This window comes from Alligator mississippiensis, chromosome 1 (assembly GCF_030867095.1).
Source record: "Alligator mississippiensis isolate rAllMis1 chromosome 1, rAllMis1, whole genome shotgun sequence".
Classification (NCBI taxonomy): Eukaryota; Metazoa; Chordata; order Crocodylia; family Alligatoridae; genus Alligator; species Alligator mississippiensis.
Genome location: NC_081824.1, coordinates 141311475 through 141328360, shown reverse-complemented (window position 1 = coordinate 141328360; position 16886 = coordinate 141311475).

The window sequence follows — 16886 nt, the reverse complement described above, 5'->3', positions numbered from 1 at the left end:
AATCCTTGCTTCATCTTCATTCATCAGCTCAGGCACTTGTGCTGCATGTTGCCAACTGTGCGCTTGCACAAGCAAGGGTTTTCTTCTTTGTTATGTGTGCAGCATCTATCTCAGCAAGGGCCTGCTCCTTGACTGGGCCTCCAAGGTGCTACTGGAATGCGAATAGTTACATGAATTAAGCTTAAAACACAGGAATTGTATACTAATTAATTTAGGGATGAATACCTGATTGGGGAAGAGATTTTGCTGGAATATGAAGCTGAACTTAATGTCTGATTCTGATTTCCTGGAAATTCAGCGCCAGTGTAAATCCATTGACTCTTAGGGTGTTGCCCTGATCTACATTACAGGTCAGGCATCAGCAGCATACAGCATATGGCTGGGGCTTTGGTGGCATGCCAGTGACAGGGGGCTTTGCCCACACTCATACTAGGGCTGAGCAGCGAGAAGCTTTACTAGGGCTGGGCAGCTGGCAGCTGTGCCCATGCTGCTGCTGCTTTTCCTTGCTTCTTCTCCAGCTGTGGCATGGGCACAGCTTCCAACTGCCTGGCCCTAGTATGGGCATGGGCAAATCTCCTCACTACCAGCAGAATACTGCCAAAGTGCCTCTGAAGCCTTCTGGCTCACATCAGACCACAGCCAGACTGTTCTAGCCCACACCTTGGAAAGGTTGCCAGCCACTGGTATAGGTGATTAAGAACAGAATCAAGTCCTTAGAGGAACTGTATTTAACTGTTCCAGTAAACAGGTCAGTGCTGTCCTGTGAACTGCATGGATAAACTGGAAATGGATAGAATGATTTCTGGAATGCTACCTTGCCACTGTATTGCTTACTGAGACTGATGGTCCCAAACAGCCTGGTCTCAGACTGCCAGCTGCCTACAGCACCACTCCTGTTTTTTGTATTATTTTATCCTCTTCAGATGCTGATGCCACCCCTTCCACTGTGGTATCTGGAGAAAGTGTCTATTCCATTTGGCCCTCCCCATGCCAAACAACTGAGATGAAGGACCCATTCTGAATTTAATCACTGATATAGATGTAATAATTAATTTGAATAGAACAATTTACCTACGCAAAAAAATAAGAGAAAGATCATGCTCTCAGCTGAATGGCAAATGGAGCAATTTCTACAGACTCATATGCTCAGTTCTTCATAATTAAAAATATATGCCACACATGTAATTGTGTATACACGGATCAGCCCCTTTCCTTTGCCTGATCATTCCATCTCCTTTAGGATTTGCCTACATGGATAAACAGCACTCCAGGGCAGCAAACTAACTTAAACACCCATACTGTTTATTTCTGTCAAGCTTCCTGGAATGTAAGAGAGTGGATAATGAGTAAGTGTCCATCATTTGAATAACAAGCTGAATTATGCCACTCTTTCAAATGACCCTGATATCCAAGCTCCACATTACTGGGGGAGATTTGATTAGGATATTTCAGCTTGCCCTGGCCACATTACTCAAATCCCCACTGTAACTATTTTCAGTTAACAAAAAAAGATAGCAGGTGTTAGCAATGAGGAAGGAAATTGGGACAGAAAATTAAGGATATTATGGAAGCTGAGAATTATAAAGGGTCCAACTGGGAGTGATTTTAGTAATCACAGTTTAATAGCAGGGGAAATAAACAAAGAGAAGTCTGTGACTGATGTCATCAAGCAAGAAAATGTCCTTGTCGATAACAAAGATACAGGCCCAAAATGAAACCCTGGAAGAAAACTCAGTCCCCACTTTCCTTATTATCTTTTGGATTACAATATCCCAACCAATCTTAATGCCTCATAATGTGGGCTCTACACAAACACATACTTGGAGAAAGTTGCCACCCAAAGAGCTTCAATAGAAAGATTAAAGCGTGGCTTCATATAATCCCTATTTAGAGGGCAGCATAGAGCTGGATTGTTCAGGGAGCTAACCTAGAAACCAACTCGGAACCTACTGTACCTTCAGCATGCCCTTTAACCCTCAAAGGAGGTGGTGAAGAAAGTCCTTTGACCCAAGCCTTATGCCTAGTAAAGTGCAGGTCCTCTGGGGGTGCAACTATGGCTGGTTGGTACAAAGTGAGAGAGGAGACAAGTGTTTGCCTTCTCACCAGCTCTGCAAGCCTTCTTCCTAGCCTAGGTTTGGGAGTGGGGAAACAGAGAAGCTTCCATGGGGCCACTCGTTGTGCAATTCTCCACAGCGCACGTGGCACAGCAGGCTGAGGGGACACCGAAGATATTCTGTACTGCCTCTGGAGCAAGGCCAATAGCACTGCTGAGAAATAAATCCCACCCAGTCACACCCACTTTGTACACCCAAACCCACAAAATAGGTAGCTCAGATGCTTCAGTACCTCTTCTGGGCACTCCCCAGAACTGTGCTCAGTCTCTCTGTCTGGATGTTTCATTGCTTCTCCGAGCTGACTAGGGCTGCTGTCAGTCTGTCAACACAGTTTAATTTGCAGGATTGGGCCCACATGAGGCACGTGTGAGTGGGCATGGCTTGTATCTTGGCTACATCCAAGGGCTCACTCTAAAAGAGATACCTACATTCTTCTTACATCCCCTTCCTCCTCTGTCTGAACAGGCAGGGTTTACCATATGAAGAGAGGCTGGAACATAAAAGGGGAACTGAGGCACAAAATAGTCTTGTCAAAAGCTTCTCATCCAGAGACACCATGGTCACAGCAAAGGGGAGGTACATTAAATGAGAACGATCCAGTGCACAAAAGGGGATATACATGACTGCACAACATAGAATTGGAGATACTCTAAGCCAGTGGTCACCAACCAGTGGATCTCGATCCGCCGGTAGATCTCAGACTCTCTTGAGGTAGATCTTGGAGCCTCTTGGAGTTGATCCAAGGCTGGGGTGGGGGGCTGAGGGCTTGTGTGCATGCACGGGTGTGCCCCAGCCCAGCAGGTCAGTCCTTGTGGGAGAGAAGGGGTGGGGACTAGATACAGGCTCCTGCGGTGAGGGACAGTGCCACAGAGGCAGAAGCAGGGGTAGGTTGAGTGAGGCCCCAGCCAGGTGGGACTTACCTACTGCAGAAGCACGCCCCAAATAATTTTTTTCTCCCTCTGTCTTGATCTGCCCCCCCTTCCCTCCCCATAGACCTACCTGCTTGGGTGGGGGTGGGGAGGGTACACAGTAGATCTTGGATTGCTTTTAAATGCCAAAGGTGATCTCTTACTTAAAAAAGTTGGACACCACTGCTCTAAGTTCTGAAAATTTGAATGCTGATATATCATACACTACAATTTTGAGACTGTCACTCAGCTTTGTAAGAGCAAAGCAGGACAAACTTAAAGGCCAACAGAAGCCAATATGGCCATCTAGCCTGACTGCCCGTGTACACGGGCTATAGCATTTTATCCGGTAATTCCTGAAGTGATAGGAATTATTCTTCCTCATAATGGAAGAGACTCCTTACAGCCTTCTATTGAACTAAATCTGAACTTTATTCTTAGAAGGACCTGACTGATATCTCTCAGGACTCTTATTTCAAGAAGAGCAATCAAGAAAGTGATGACTATTAAAACAAAACTGCATGGACAATACTCAGTGGGTGGCAGGAAGTAAAAGTTCTGGCTAAGCTACAGCAGGGGAACTGAGCATACAACTCAACAGCTAAAGTAGACACTGAAGGGTTCTTTCTCAATTTTTACTCTTTTCTTTTGAAGAAAAATTAACAAAAAAATTACTGTCACCCACAAAGTGTTGTCACTGCTGGTTTGCTTCAAGTATTAGCCATCAATTTCTTGATCATAGATTCATAAGAAACAGACCCAGATAAATCCTGATTGGGTTTTCTTTGGGGGGGGGAGGGAGGAGGTTGGAGGGGGAGGGAAAGTGGGCAGGGATGGTTACTATTACAATAATACAGCCCCACCTCCAACCAATAAGCTCCTTTCAGATACTTGAAGAAAGACTGTACGTAGATCATTAGTTTTGATATTGGCAACGCTGGCTCAATGCCTACATGGGAGGAATAGAGACTGTATGTATCAGTGAAACAGTCAGATAGCATATTAGTGAGTACTGGTTGATTTTATTCTACTCCCTCAGGGGTGGAATCAAGAGTAACCCTCTGAACATTAAAGATGCCACCATGAAGTCAATGAGAGTTGGCCTGAGTAAGGAATGAATTCACACTAAGCCAGGGATTTAGCCTGGTGTGTCTACTGGAAATGATTATGCAGGCTGTTTACTTACAGTGCATCCATCTCTGGGTTGGTTTTACTGGTTCACAAGCTCAGTTTTCACAATTCTCTGTCTCAACTTCCAAAAGTTACACTAGACATAAAATCTGCATTGTAGCTAGCACACATTATTTACTTAAGACTTTTTATAGAGTCACTGATGTTTAATGACAGCGTAGTAGAAATTCCCGCTATTGTTCGCAGTTCTGTCATTTACTTTTTGTGCAAGGGTAAGCATATCAATGATTAGCCTATGATTGTTTAATGTAAAATTCATAAGCAGGCCTGAAAGTAGAGATTGGAACCCAAGTCTCCACCTTCACAACTGAGTGCCCCTAACATGGCTTTCAGAGTCATAATCCTTCTTGCATTCTCTCTCTCTAGCCCAATGAATTTTGAATCCTTTGCTGCACATAGCTCAGCTTCAGAGAAAGGGTGGAAAGTCTCTGGACCCCAGCCTGATTTATAACCTGAAGCTGTCTCCTGGGAAGTGGGAAATATGGATTTGAATCCCTGTAGGCTGTCAGTAGAGTGCATGCTTGAGTCACTAGGCTATTTTATAAGAGGTGGGCACTATCACCATTGCTTTAAAAAGAAAAAAAAGGAGGAGCCAGTTGTTTGTTCCCAAAGGGATGACTTAGACACTTAACTATAGGAGAGTTTTTCAGGCTACATAGGCACCTACAGCCCAATATTAAGTGGGTAAACCCCAGAGAGGCAGCACTGCATTTTGTGGACCAGTCCAGAAGTGCCTATATGACTCTTCCTCTGTAGTGTATCAAAGAGTGGGGTGCCACATTCAGGGACTATGGCTTCTACTTCGAAGGCCAGCCACCTCATTTGGACATGGAAATACTGAACACAGTCATACCTACAGCCCTGTGTGGATCTAGCCTTTGCACCACAGTTATAACCTTCCATTTATAATGGACATTGTTCTATTTTTGTGTGCCACAATGAAGGCCTAGATGTTTTATTAGCTGTTTGCCGAGTGATTTAAAATCCTTGAATGAAAGGAATTATATAAACACCAAGTATTTTTTTTTTTTCTGTCAGTCTCTAAGATGGGACCATATGTTCTGGAATTAAGGTGGTTTTCAGCTATTTGTCATTGTCTGTGTAGGGGGAATTTCTTCTCCCTCCCCTCCTCTCCCCTCCCCTCCCCTCCCCACAAATACCCATCACACATGGATTATTCTTCATCTCCAAGGAAGACCCTTAAAATATTTACCATAAATGGTGATCTCTGGGAACCAGAACCAGGATCACTGCATCCTTTCAACAGTTGCTGTACTCGGCTGCTCCATTTTCTTTGGTGACCTTCCACTCCTGAGGCTGGTGACAGTTGCCACAGAAGTTACATAGTGGCTTGAGAAATAGCAGGGCAGCTCAGTACAGCAGCTGTCAGAAAGATGGAGTGAGATGAGGGCAAGGACATGCAGAAAGGACTTGTGATTGCGGTCAGGTGATAGGCACAGGAGTCTGTGCATGCCACACAAATCCAGGACACCTGCTAGGACTGGATTCCAGCTGCAATCCAACACGGGAAAGATTAGGCCCCTGGATGTCTACCCACAGATTTTTTAATATATACTATGCATCTTACTAAGGGTATCTCACTTAGAAACTTGCATCAGTGGTTTGCCAAGGGTTTTTCCCAAAAGAATCACAATTTAATTGCTGTTATTATCTTCATAAAGCTGTCCAGGGTGTTTTTCTAATGGTTATTTAAAGCTTATCTAAAAGACACCGATAGCAGTGGAATGTCTGGTTAAAAACTGCAGCCCTAGTATTCCACTGGCAGAGCTGTGGTAAAAATAATAGTTCTCTTAAATCAATCATCATCTTTCTCTAATTTATTGCATTCTTGTATTTTCAGATCCATGCATGGCATACACAGTACATCATAACAAAGAAAAGCAGTTAGGAGATATATGAAAAGACAACTGCAGATCTAGTTATTGTCAGCCCTTTGCAGAAAAAAAATAAAATACCTTGACAAAGAAAAACTGCACATTATAAATTAGGTGGAAGAGAAAGAGGCACATTTGATGAGAAAAGCTGATTTAAAAAAAAAAAAAACCCTCCAAAATATATCTTTACATTACAGATAGCTTTGTAAGATTATACATGCCACTGATGGCACAGGACATCATTGTGAAAAAGATTAAGCAGATATTCCACATAAAAAAGAAAAGAAAAAAAGAGGGATAGATTAATAAAAGCTTCAGAAGCCAGTAGCATAACACTGCAATATATTGTAGTTATTCTAAATAGTTTTTCCTTCCCAATTTGGTGTGGAGTAGAATAGTTGGAAGTAAGCAGAATATGCATCAACAAAACTTTTGAAAAAAGATGCAAGAGAATAATGGTAATTAATTTTTTTCCTCATAAATCCCAGGTCCCTAGGACTCATGTGCTAGGGCTTAGAAAGTCCACTGCAAAAGGTGGAAGACCCTTCTTAAAAATAGAAATGAGTGAATATTTCGCAACATACTTTTCTTCCACCAGTTTAGCTTTTAAAAAATTATATCTGCAAGCAAGCTGCTATTGCTATGAATTTCTTTCATTATTCCTAACTGCCCAATCAATTATTTGCACAAATAGATTTTTGCATAATACATCATTTATAAATCCATTCAGTCTGAATGTTTATCACCTGTGATTTGCAGTTACTCTGTTTGACAAATCACATGATTTTATTTCAGCTCCTAGATTGGATGACCCAGGCTTTACGAATAGGGAAAGTGCCTTAAAAAAATGGGGCTTTGATTCTCTGAAGAGTGCTTTGGAGAAAGAAAGACATAAGTAGGGCTAGAAATTTTTAGGTCATTTAATTTTTTTTTCCTGCTGTCCTCCTTTCACATACACACAAAAGCTCAATATTTAGTCATATATCTGCAGTACAAATTCTGAAATAACTGAGTTTCCTCGTAGCAAGAGCAATAAAAAAAAGTTAAGTCACATTTATTAACTACTTAGCAGATTTTACCCTTATTTTTCTCATCATTTTAATTCCAGCAAACTGTATATACTCATCCATGCATGTGCATGGTCCTAGCTGCACAGGATACAGACAGATCCTTTTTTGGCTTATTTAAAGACGCGGGTTCCAGCAATCTGGCCAGGTATGGGTAGGGGGGCAGCCGTCAATATCCTCCTGCCACATGTAGAACCACAGCCTATTTGACTTATTAAGAAGACACAGGCTAAACTGATTTAATCAGTCTCCACTGCCTATCATATATCACCGTCCCATACAGCCACTATTATGATCAGTATATAGTAATCACATGTTTGCCAATGAACATCATTAGCTATGCTACAGCTCACATACTAAAGGCCCTCAGACACTGGTACTACACTGTAGCTGGGAAAGGCCCTAGACAACAAAACTCACAGTCTTATGGTACAGAAGAGACACACGTTGGAAATTCAGCCAGAGACAGGCACCCCCATCGTGTTATAATTTCTCCCTTTGCAAAGACACTCTGAATTGTCCCTTACATGGGTTTCAGTACAGCAGTCAACAGAGAAGCACAAGAAGATTAGTTTCCTACTATTAGAAAAATCACCAAACCACTATTCCTTGTTAAGAAGGAAGACAGAAACTTCCAACATAGTATCAGCAGATGAGAAGCTGAAAATATTTTCATCCCCAGACCAGTGTAATCCTTCTACCTTGGACAGAGACCCATGATTTAACCCAGAAAGAAGGATTCCATCGAACAAAAAATAAATACCTTTTCCAGAGTATTTAAACAATTTTGGAATTTCATTCTACTTCACTATAAATATAACTACCCAGTATCCAATACCTAGTTTTCTGCCGATTCCACTGGACCAGTTTTTAATTGACACTAACATTGAAAGGTGTTTTGGTGAACCTCAAATGCAGCCCGGACACACACAAAAGCATCTCTTACACTGTGGCATCCAACACTACAGTTATTTCTTTTTAGTCATATTTTGGACATGTTTCAAGTTGACATTTTACATTGCATAACTCCTGGCATGGTACTTCAAAAGGTGTCATATCTCATCACATCATAAATGTGACCCACTGTGGCAACAGATATTCTTTCCGTTTGAGAATATCAGGTCTGTAGCATGGCATCAGTTATACAAATTCTAAGATAAGCATCACATGCCCTTTGCTCTGAAATTTTCACCATAGCCCATCTGGGGAGCCTTAATTTGCACATGCAGCTCTAATGCTACATCTCCTTGTGGAACACTGTGTGCATTGAATTTCACTAATATAGAATGACAAACAAGTAACAATAGGAGTTATGTTGTCCTGGCACTTGTCTTATCTTGAAATGAAATGCTGTGCAATAGACATGCCACAGCTGCACTATTACAAAGAGCAGCCTGTGATTTCCAAGGAAAGCTTATGAGAAACTAAAAAAAAAAAAATACAAAACACCCCTACACACACATAGGATCAAAACCAAACCTGGATGACTAAGATAGAAATACAAATAAGTGGTCTGATATTGAAGACTGCTGAGTACTCACTGGCTGGTACGCATTCAAATCATCTGGGAGAATTTTCCCAGGTTTGTTCTCCTGCTAGGAAAATATACCTGGAAATGCCTGAACAGACATTCAAATGCTGAGCCCCTGAAGAGCAGATACCTTGTAGTGCTGTCATTGCATAACCAGGGGCCCCCACACACATCTCAGGTTGATCTGTAGGCTCTCATAATTGGCCTGGAGACAGGAAGGCAGCAGGGCAGCCTTGACTGGTTGACCAAGACTGTTCAATGTCAACCTGTGTCCCTGCTGCACACATAATGATTATAATGGAGGTGTGTCTGGTTTCCTGCTTGTCTGGGGTAGTAAAGTCCAGTGAGTGGCATGCTGTCTCCCAAGGGCAGGAGGGAAGAGGCTGGAGAAAAGCACTTTGGGATGCTGGAGAGTTATACTGTGGCTTCACTCAGAAGAGAAAGTGCACAGACATTCACTCTCCCAGGAGAACCTCTCCAATGAGGGGTTTAACCCTAGTTGTTCCCAGGTTATTTTTCTCCTTGAATGGCCATTTTGGAGGGGGGGAAATCTCAAATATCTGTACACTTATTGTTTCCCCTGGGAAAGCAGTGACTTTCAAACTGAATGTCTGTATGTGGCCACAGATCTCAGGGTTTTTAGTGTTTCAGACATGAATTCAATAGTAAAATGAGATGTTCAGTACCTTTGAAAAAAATCAGGCTACTTTTACTTAGGTGCCTAAATATGGATTTAATGGCATAAGTTTGAAAATTTGCTCTAAGGAATCATACATTTTCCCTAAAATCAGTTCTCCTGCAAACAATTTACATTTAATTTAAAAGCACAGGTCCATGGCATGCCAATAACCTTAATCATGTTTAATGGCACCTTCCCTCTGAGTCATCTCACTGTAATCAGTGGGACTGCTTTTGAATTAAGAGCCTGCTTCTCCAAAACCTAATGAAATGAATGGGAAAACATTCTAAGATGGGTTGGATCAGGCCCTCAGGCTCACCAAAATAAGAGCACATGTCAGAATTCACCCTAGAGTCAAAAGGCAATATATATGAAGGGCAAAGATTTTCACTAATCCATTTTACCCCTTTTATAATCCCTTACTCAATTTCTCTGCAGCCCACCCACTCCAACTACAAGCAAACAAATGCTTTTTCTAAAAATCCATTAGAGACAACTTTTACTTTTTTAAAGGAAAACTATCATAGTTCATGAACAACTATCAGGTTCTGGCCCTTGAAGGTTGCACAAGATTCTATAAGTAGTCACAGACTCCTGTTTTTCAAAGGTCAGCAGGAAAAATGTAAAATTCTCCTTTTGGCCTTCTCTGAGTCTAGAGTAATCTGATGCTGCAAGAATCAATACATTCTTGAGACAGCATTCCATGGAAAATGTAAACCTTCATGTTATCTGATATTAGGGTTGTACAAACTCAAGCAAATTGCAGCAACTATAATCCCAGGCTGTGAATCACTGCTGCAGATCTAATCGGTACCACTCTCTTCTGTCCATCATCTCAGTTCTGCCTGTGCCAATGGAAAGGGGGGTTACACATCAGTTTTAATTTTCTTTCTTGTGATGCCTTGATGATTGGAGACTCCAGTGTGACCAAATGAATAACCAGAAACAGAACCAGTTATCTAATTTATCTCACGTATATATAACTTATAATAACCTTAATCAGAGGGCAATGAAAATGGTTAGGGGGCTGGGGCACATGACTTCTTAGGAGAGGCTGAGGGAACTGGGCTTATTTAGTCTGGAGAAAAAAAAACTGAGGGGGGATTCAAGAGCAGCCTTCAATTACCTGAAGGGTAGTTCCAAAGAGGATGGAGCTAGACTGTTCTCAGTAGTGGCAGATGACAGAATAAGGAGGAATGATCTCAAGGTGCAGCAAGGGAGGGTTAGGTGAGATTTAGGAAATATTTTCTCACTAGGAGGGTAGTAAAGCACTAGAACAGGCTACTCAAAGAGGTTATGGAAACTCCATGACTGGAGGTTGTTAAGACCCAGCTAAACAAAGCCGTGGCTGGGATGATCTAGGTGGGGACAGTCCTGCTCTGAGAAGAGGGTTGGACTGGATGACCTCCTGGGGTCTCTTCCAACCCTAATTTTCTATGATTTCTATGTTTTCCATGATTTCTAACCACAGTAAGAAAGAAACTGCTAAAAGGGCTCAGAAGTTCTTATTGGCTAGGGGCAGGCATTCAAAAAGCCAGAGCCTGAATTGATTCAATCTTTGCAGGTTAGTCTAACCTAGCTAGGCTATATCAGTTTTGTAACAAGACACACATTCCAGAAATGCAAACACATGCCTGCAGTGGCTCAGGCTAGAAGCCGGGGGCACTAGAGCATGCCTCCCTTCCCTTGCACAGAGCTGAGCTGAGGTGGGGGTGGCCAGGCTTTGGCAGGATGCTCTGATTAGGGACAGTACCCCCGCTTCTGAACAGCCCACCAGGGAATATTTATCACCTCTAACTCAGTGTTTATCCCCCCATTAAGAAAACAGAGGGACTTTACCAGCTATTTGTTGATTCTGCCTTTGTCCCATGTGCCAGCATGTGGTCTGCTAGCTAATACTGAGGGGTGTCTGTGAGGGACGGGAGAATGCCTGCTTAGCAAACAGTGTAGGGGAGGTGGGGAAGCAGAAGCCAGGCAGATGCCTGCAGAGACTGCTGACATTCCAGCCAGGGAGCAGAGGAGAGGAGCCAGCCCTGCTGTGGAGCAGAGAGCCCTGCCCAGCCCAGAGAGCATGCCGGGATGCTGGGGGAGTCTGATTTAATTTAAACCAGTAAGGGGTCTGGGAAAGACATTGCATAAACCGGTTTGAGCCAGTCAGTTAAGTCTGATACTACATTCAGCTAGGTTTATCTCAAACCGGTTTCAACCATTTTCAAACTGGGTTATGTGCACTGAACATCTGTTCTGTTACAAGTTTAAACCAGTTTCTGATCACTTAAACCGGTTCATGTGTAATGTCTGTCCCTAGCCACTAGGTACAAATCCACAGCATTTTTGTCTTTCCTCCCCTTTTCCTTTTATTTACATCTTCACTGCATGTCTGTCTTGTATGCATACCATCCCAGCCTCTGACTTCTTTACTTTTCATTCCATCCAGGAAGAACAAACACCAACTGCAGAAACTTCCTCAGCCTGATGAAGGGTTTTTGAACCCAAAAGCTTGCTTAATTTTTTTTTTCCAACTATTTAAGTTGGTCTAATAAAAGATATCAGATTCACCCAAAGAACCTTGTCTGCCTACATCCTTAGACCAACACAGCTACAACCTACACCCCTCCCCCTTTCCTTTTATTTATAAGTTTTTGAAAGTCAGTGGTTGGTCACTGTAGCTGATGCTGTAAAGGTGCTTGACTACAGCTTAGTCCCCACTACAAGGTTTTGCCAACAGAGCTGTGTTGTTAAGGATGTGAAAAAGATTTCACTCTGAAGCCATCATAGCTATGTCAGCAACGCTCCTGGTATAGAAACAACTCTTGTGGTAGAAGGCAGCTTCTGGAAGCAGAACTTCTGTTGTTTGTGTGAATTGGTAAAACCCTGGCAGTCAAAAAACTCCTTCAGCCAGCAGAGCCACATCTATATGAGGGGTTCTTGTTGCCTTTTATTATAGCACCAGCCACCTTCATAGTGTAGACATGTAACTGCTTCTATTGTTGCTAGTACTGATAGAGTTGCTAAATTAGGAGTCCTTGATATGCCAGAGTAGATGCAGCCTTGGATGCTTATGTATTTCACAGATTCCCCACAAGCCCTTTCCTTTTAAAAGCAGACAAAGATATCTTAAAGCTTCAAAGAGAGAAGTGTCTCACAGGCAACACATGATGCAAGTCAGGGATTAAAAAGGTCCTGGGAAGAGAGAGAAGGCACAGATTCAAAGGGCAATGTCTCATGAAGTGAAACCTTTAAAAAGGCACATGGTGGGATCCTCTGATGTGAATTCTTATTCCAAAAGCTAACAAGGCTTCTCCCATCCCACCCACCCTGATAATCTAAAAGGGGAAGCCAAAAAACTCAGAGTGGAACCAATAACTTTCTAAACCACGTGACTAATTTACAAAGGGCATGAGGGAGAGAGAGAAGGATTGCATGCATAATAATGACACAATTTTATTTTACTGCCATTGTACAAGAAAGTGAATCATCCAAAGATTTTCCAGAAAACAAGACAGAACTCCAGCTGTTTGAATGCTGTTCTGTTTGAATACGTGCTTTGTATAAGTCCACATCCACAAACACCCCACCTGTCCTCAGAACAACACATTAGAACAAATGTGTGATTATATTTCTTCAAACACAGCCAGTTCAGAAAGGATGCCAGACAAGTTAAGAGAATTAACTCACCTTGGACCATTTCACACCCATGTGACTTTCCTTAAAAAGAAGGTGGAGCGTGAGCATGCCGAGACCTGTGCATTTATGCTGCATGCATCTGACTCGGGAAACAATCAGTTTGTTATTATGGTTATTTCTAGCAATTCAGGCCATTACTGCTCTGAAACATAAAGCAATTCCTATTTCACCTCAAGTACTAGTCTACAGGTTCAAAATGTGTGTGCTAAGTCTTAATCTGCAGAATGTCCCACCTGACTGGCTAGGAAATAAATCTGAACAGAGCACAGCAAAAAATTACAATAAGTTGCCTGTATCACTTCAGGCCATATTCATCAAGCTATAGCTTATGAGTACTGCATACCAAAAACACACAGGACTTTCACAGTTAGACAGACATTGTGGATTTAAAGCCAGTTTCCAATGCCTGGCTTTACTCCCAATTCCATAAAAACTAGGCCAAATCCTCAAGTGGTGCAAATTAGCCTTGCCCCATTAAAGCTGATACTGATTTAAACCAGCTAAGGATCTGACTTCTGAATAGAGCAAAGTGATATATCTGCAAGAATTAAGGTGGAGAATCCCCTTCTTTTTAAAAATGTGTTACTTCAAATGCTCTAAAATCTTATTTAGATAATCCTGGAATGTGTAATGTTTGGGGTAGGTTTGTATTCCAGATTTAGGGACCAATTCAGGGATTCAAAGGTGTAGTCCACCCTTTTCCCCACCATAAAAACAGCTTTTCTTAAAAGGTGGCAAATTCAACCAATTTTTTTTTGCACAAACCTAGGGATCAAATCATGACTTTTATCCTGACCAAAACAATCTCAAGCACTTAAATGTTATCCCATTTAGTGTGTGACACCTATCTCCTCTCCAGGGAACAGGAGCTAGGAAAACTTATATATATGTAAGGGCTGTGCGAAATTTCACCTGCTGTTTTATTTCAACACTGTTTTGCAAATGGATTAGACTTACAAGCAAATGGACTGCACACAAACACATAGTGAGTAGGCAAAGACTTTCTAGTCCTCTAGCTTTCACATGAGCTGCATTCCTTAAGGGAACAATCAGCGAACACATGATGCCTTTGAACCTGACCTAAATCCAGATAGTGTCAGCTTAGAACTGACCCTTGACAGAAAATTGGGAAAGAAAACCATGTTGTCACAGTCCCACTATCAAAGAAGTTTCTAATTTGGGGGAGGTAGAATCCTAGTACAGCAGAAAATTCAGACTCTATTCAACCTAGATATGGCAGAAAACCAGACTCCATTCAACCTAGATATATTACACATGAAATTGCTTGCTGGAAGTAGAGCAAGCAAGATAATAGGGGAAGAAGAGGTTGAGGCTATGGTGAGAAGAGAGGTACAAGTGTGGAGGGATGTAAAGGAGAGGAGTCAGGTTGAAGAGCTGAGGGTCGATGGGCAAATGGGAGTGGTAGAAATTAAGGGCAAGGCTACCTGTCAATATCACATTCTCTTCTCCCATATGCATACCAAAAGCTGGGTGGGCCCTGCCCTTGTAGGTGAGTTTCAACACTTCTCCTTACACCTCATTGTGTACATGCTAGGATCTGGGGGGACCCTAACGGAGCTCCTTTCTCTGTCCCCCCTTCAGGAAAGCCATGATCCAAGGATCCCTGCCCCATTGGCTATGTCTGAGCCGTACTTCTCAATGTAAACTGGGATCTAGTAGCCTCTATTCCTTCTAATATAGGACACTCAATACAGGGCTGCCAACTGTACATAAATTTACAGACAGTCCATAAAAAGATTAGAATGCCTGTCAATAAAGGCCATTAAAAAACTGAGCCATCCATAAAAATACCAAGCAACCATGAGCTTCACTGAAGCTCTACCCTTGGAAAAAGGCTGGATGCAAAGTGTTGATAGAAAGAGCACAGCTGTGCCATCTGATGTCTGAATGTAATCACAGAATCCTGAAAGGAGCTCTGTCAGGGCTTTGTGACCCATGGAAGTCCCCATAGCAACCTGCCCTCCCAGCCATATGCTTCTACTGCTATGTCCCATCACCTGCCTGTAACACTGGTTGTCTCACAACTAGTCAAGGCCATGCAGCCCCAGACAAGATGAAGGGGGGATGGTGGGGCCATAATGGAGCTTCAGGGCTTAGAATGGGGAGAGGGGTCAGATGGGGGGGATCTGTACTTGGACAGGTATAGTGAGCCAACAGAAGTAAGGTAAGAGGGACTGCACAGTGCAGGGTGCAGTTGGGGGTAGCAGTGTGTGAGTAGCAAACCCCTACCTTGGATGCAGCACAATATAAAGTCATTGCTGCAGTCAAGCAGTGTTGGCCAGCCAAGAAATTTTGTTTTTACTGACAATTTAAAAGCTTTTTACTGAAAACCTAACTTTTTATTATGGTGTTAAAGCCCTAAATTTGAACCCAGCCCTTGTTACTGCTGTCCAGGGCCTGGCAGAAAGTTTATATTTACATTATATAAGTATATATATATCAATAATAACATACACAATAAAAAGTTAAGATGTCAGTAAATAGTTTGCAGATTGTCAATAAAAAAAGAAAATTCTTGGGTTGATAACCCTGACCATATAGTAGTTTTTCTTAGGTGTCCCTGTACTCCGTGTTTCCCCACATCCCTCCACATGTGTCTCAACCCCTTTCCCTGCTTTCCATGTGCACTGAGTGTTCAGGAGTCAATGTCCTTGCATGGAATCTGAGCACATTTCCTGTTCCCCTCTAAAAAGCTCTAGAATTTGGGTCAGGTCTATTCCCCTCTCTCTGTCCCCTGGATGTACATGCACCTGCACTTGGGTAGAGGTCCTTTTCCTCTGGGGATGCCTGACCCCTTTTCCAACAGCTCCCCCAATACATCAGGTTATCCCCCCCCCCTACTCCAGAATCTGTACAAGCCCCATCCTACCCCTACTGTCTAGGGAACTGAAAACAGGAATACTAGAAATATGCACCAAGCACACAAGGTCCTTTCTTTCCTTTTTCTTGTCCTTATGTGACAAGGTATTTAGCAGAATTCACAGATTCATTGGAATCTGACAGGGCCCTGCCAGGAGTACTTCTGCTATGGCCTAGCATACAAGGTGAGAAGCAAGAAGTGGAGAATGAGCCTGTTTGGTGCATATCACAGGCTCTCAAAATGCTGGCACTGTAAACAGGGGATGAGAACACTCACTAAGATGAATGGAGTAGTTCACACCATTCAGAGCTATTGTTTTAAGCTGTATTGATCACCATGGGGAGCTCTCATTCAGCTGAGAACATCACATTAAGATGAATGGGCCACTCACACCTTCCTTTCTCAAGGCCCCTTGCTGTTGAAATGTAGACTCTTCTCTGCACTCAAAAATCCACATGCTTACTTAGGTCTTCTTGAAATTTTGCAATGTATGGCATGGACAGTGGTCCAAATTTGGGATCATTCAAGCCAGGCTGTTCCTAATTACAGCCTCAAAATAAAATAAATAAATAAATAAAACCAACCAACCAACCAACCAGCTGACAGGTTGTACAAACTTTTTTATAATACTTTAAAAAAAATCAAAACTAATCAGGCCCAAATGGCCTCAGTTGATTGACTTTTATCTTAACAGAGTTCATGTGAGCTTAATTCTTGGGGACTGTACCCCTCATGCTGCTTCCCTGTGGCAGCTGCAATCTGAGGGTCTTTGTCTGTCTAGTGAGATCTAAATGCCTCTCTTTGCCTCATCCAAGTGGGATGCAAGATGCTGTAGGCCTTGTCATTCTAGGAATGTGTGGGACCCCCTCCCTGTCCCCGGGAATATGTGCTGGATTCTGGGGAATCTCTGTCCTCAGTGTAATCTGTTTGTGT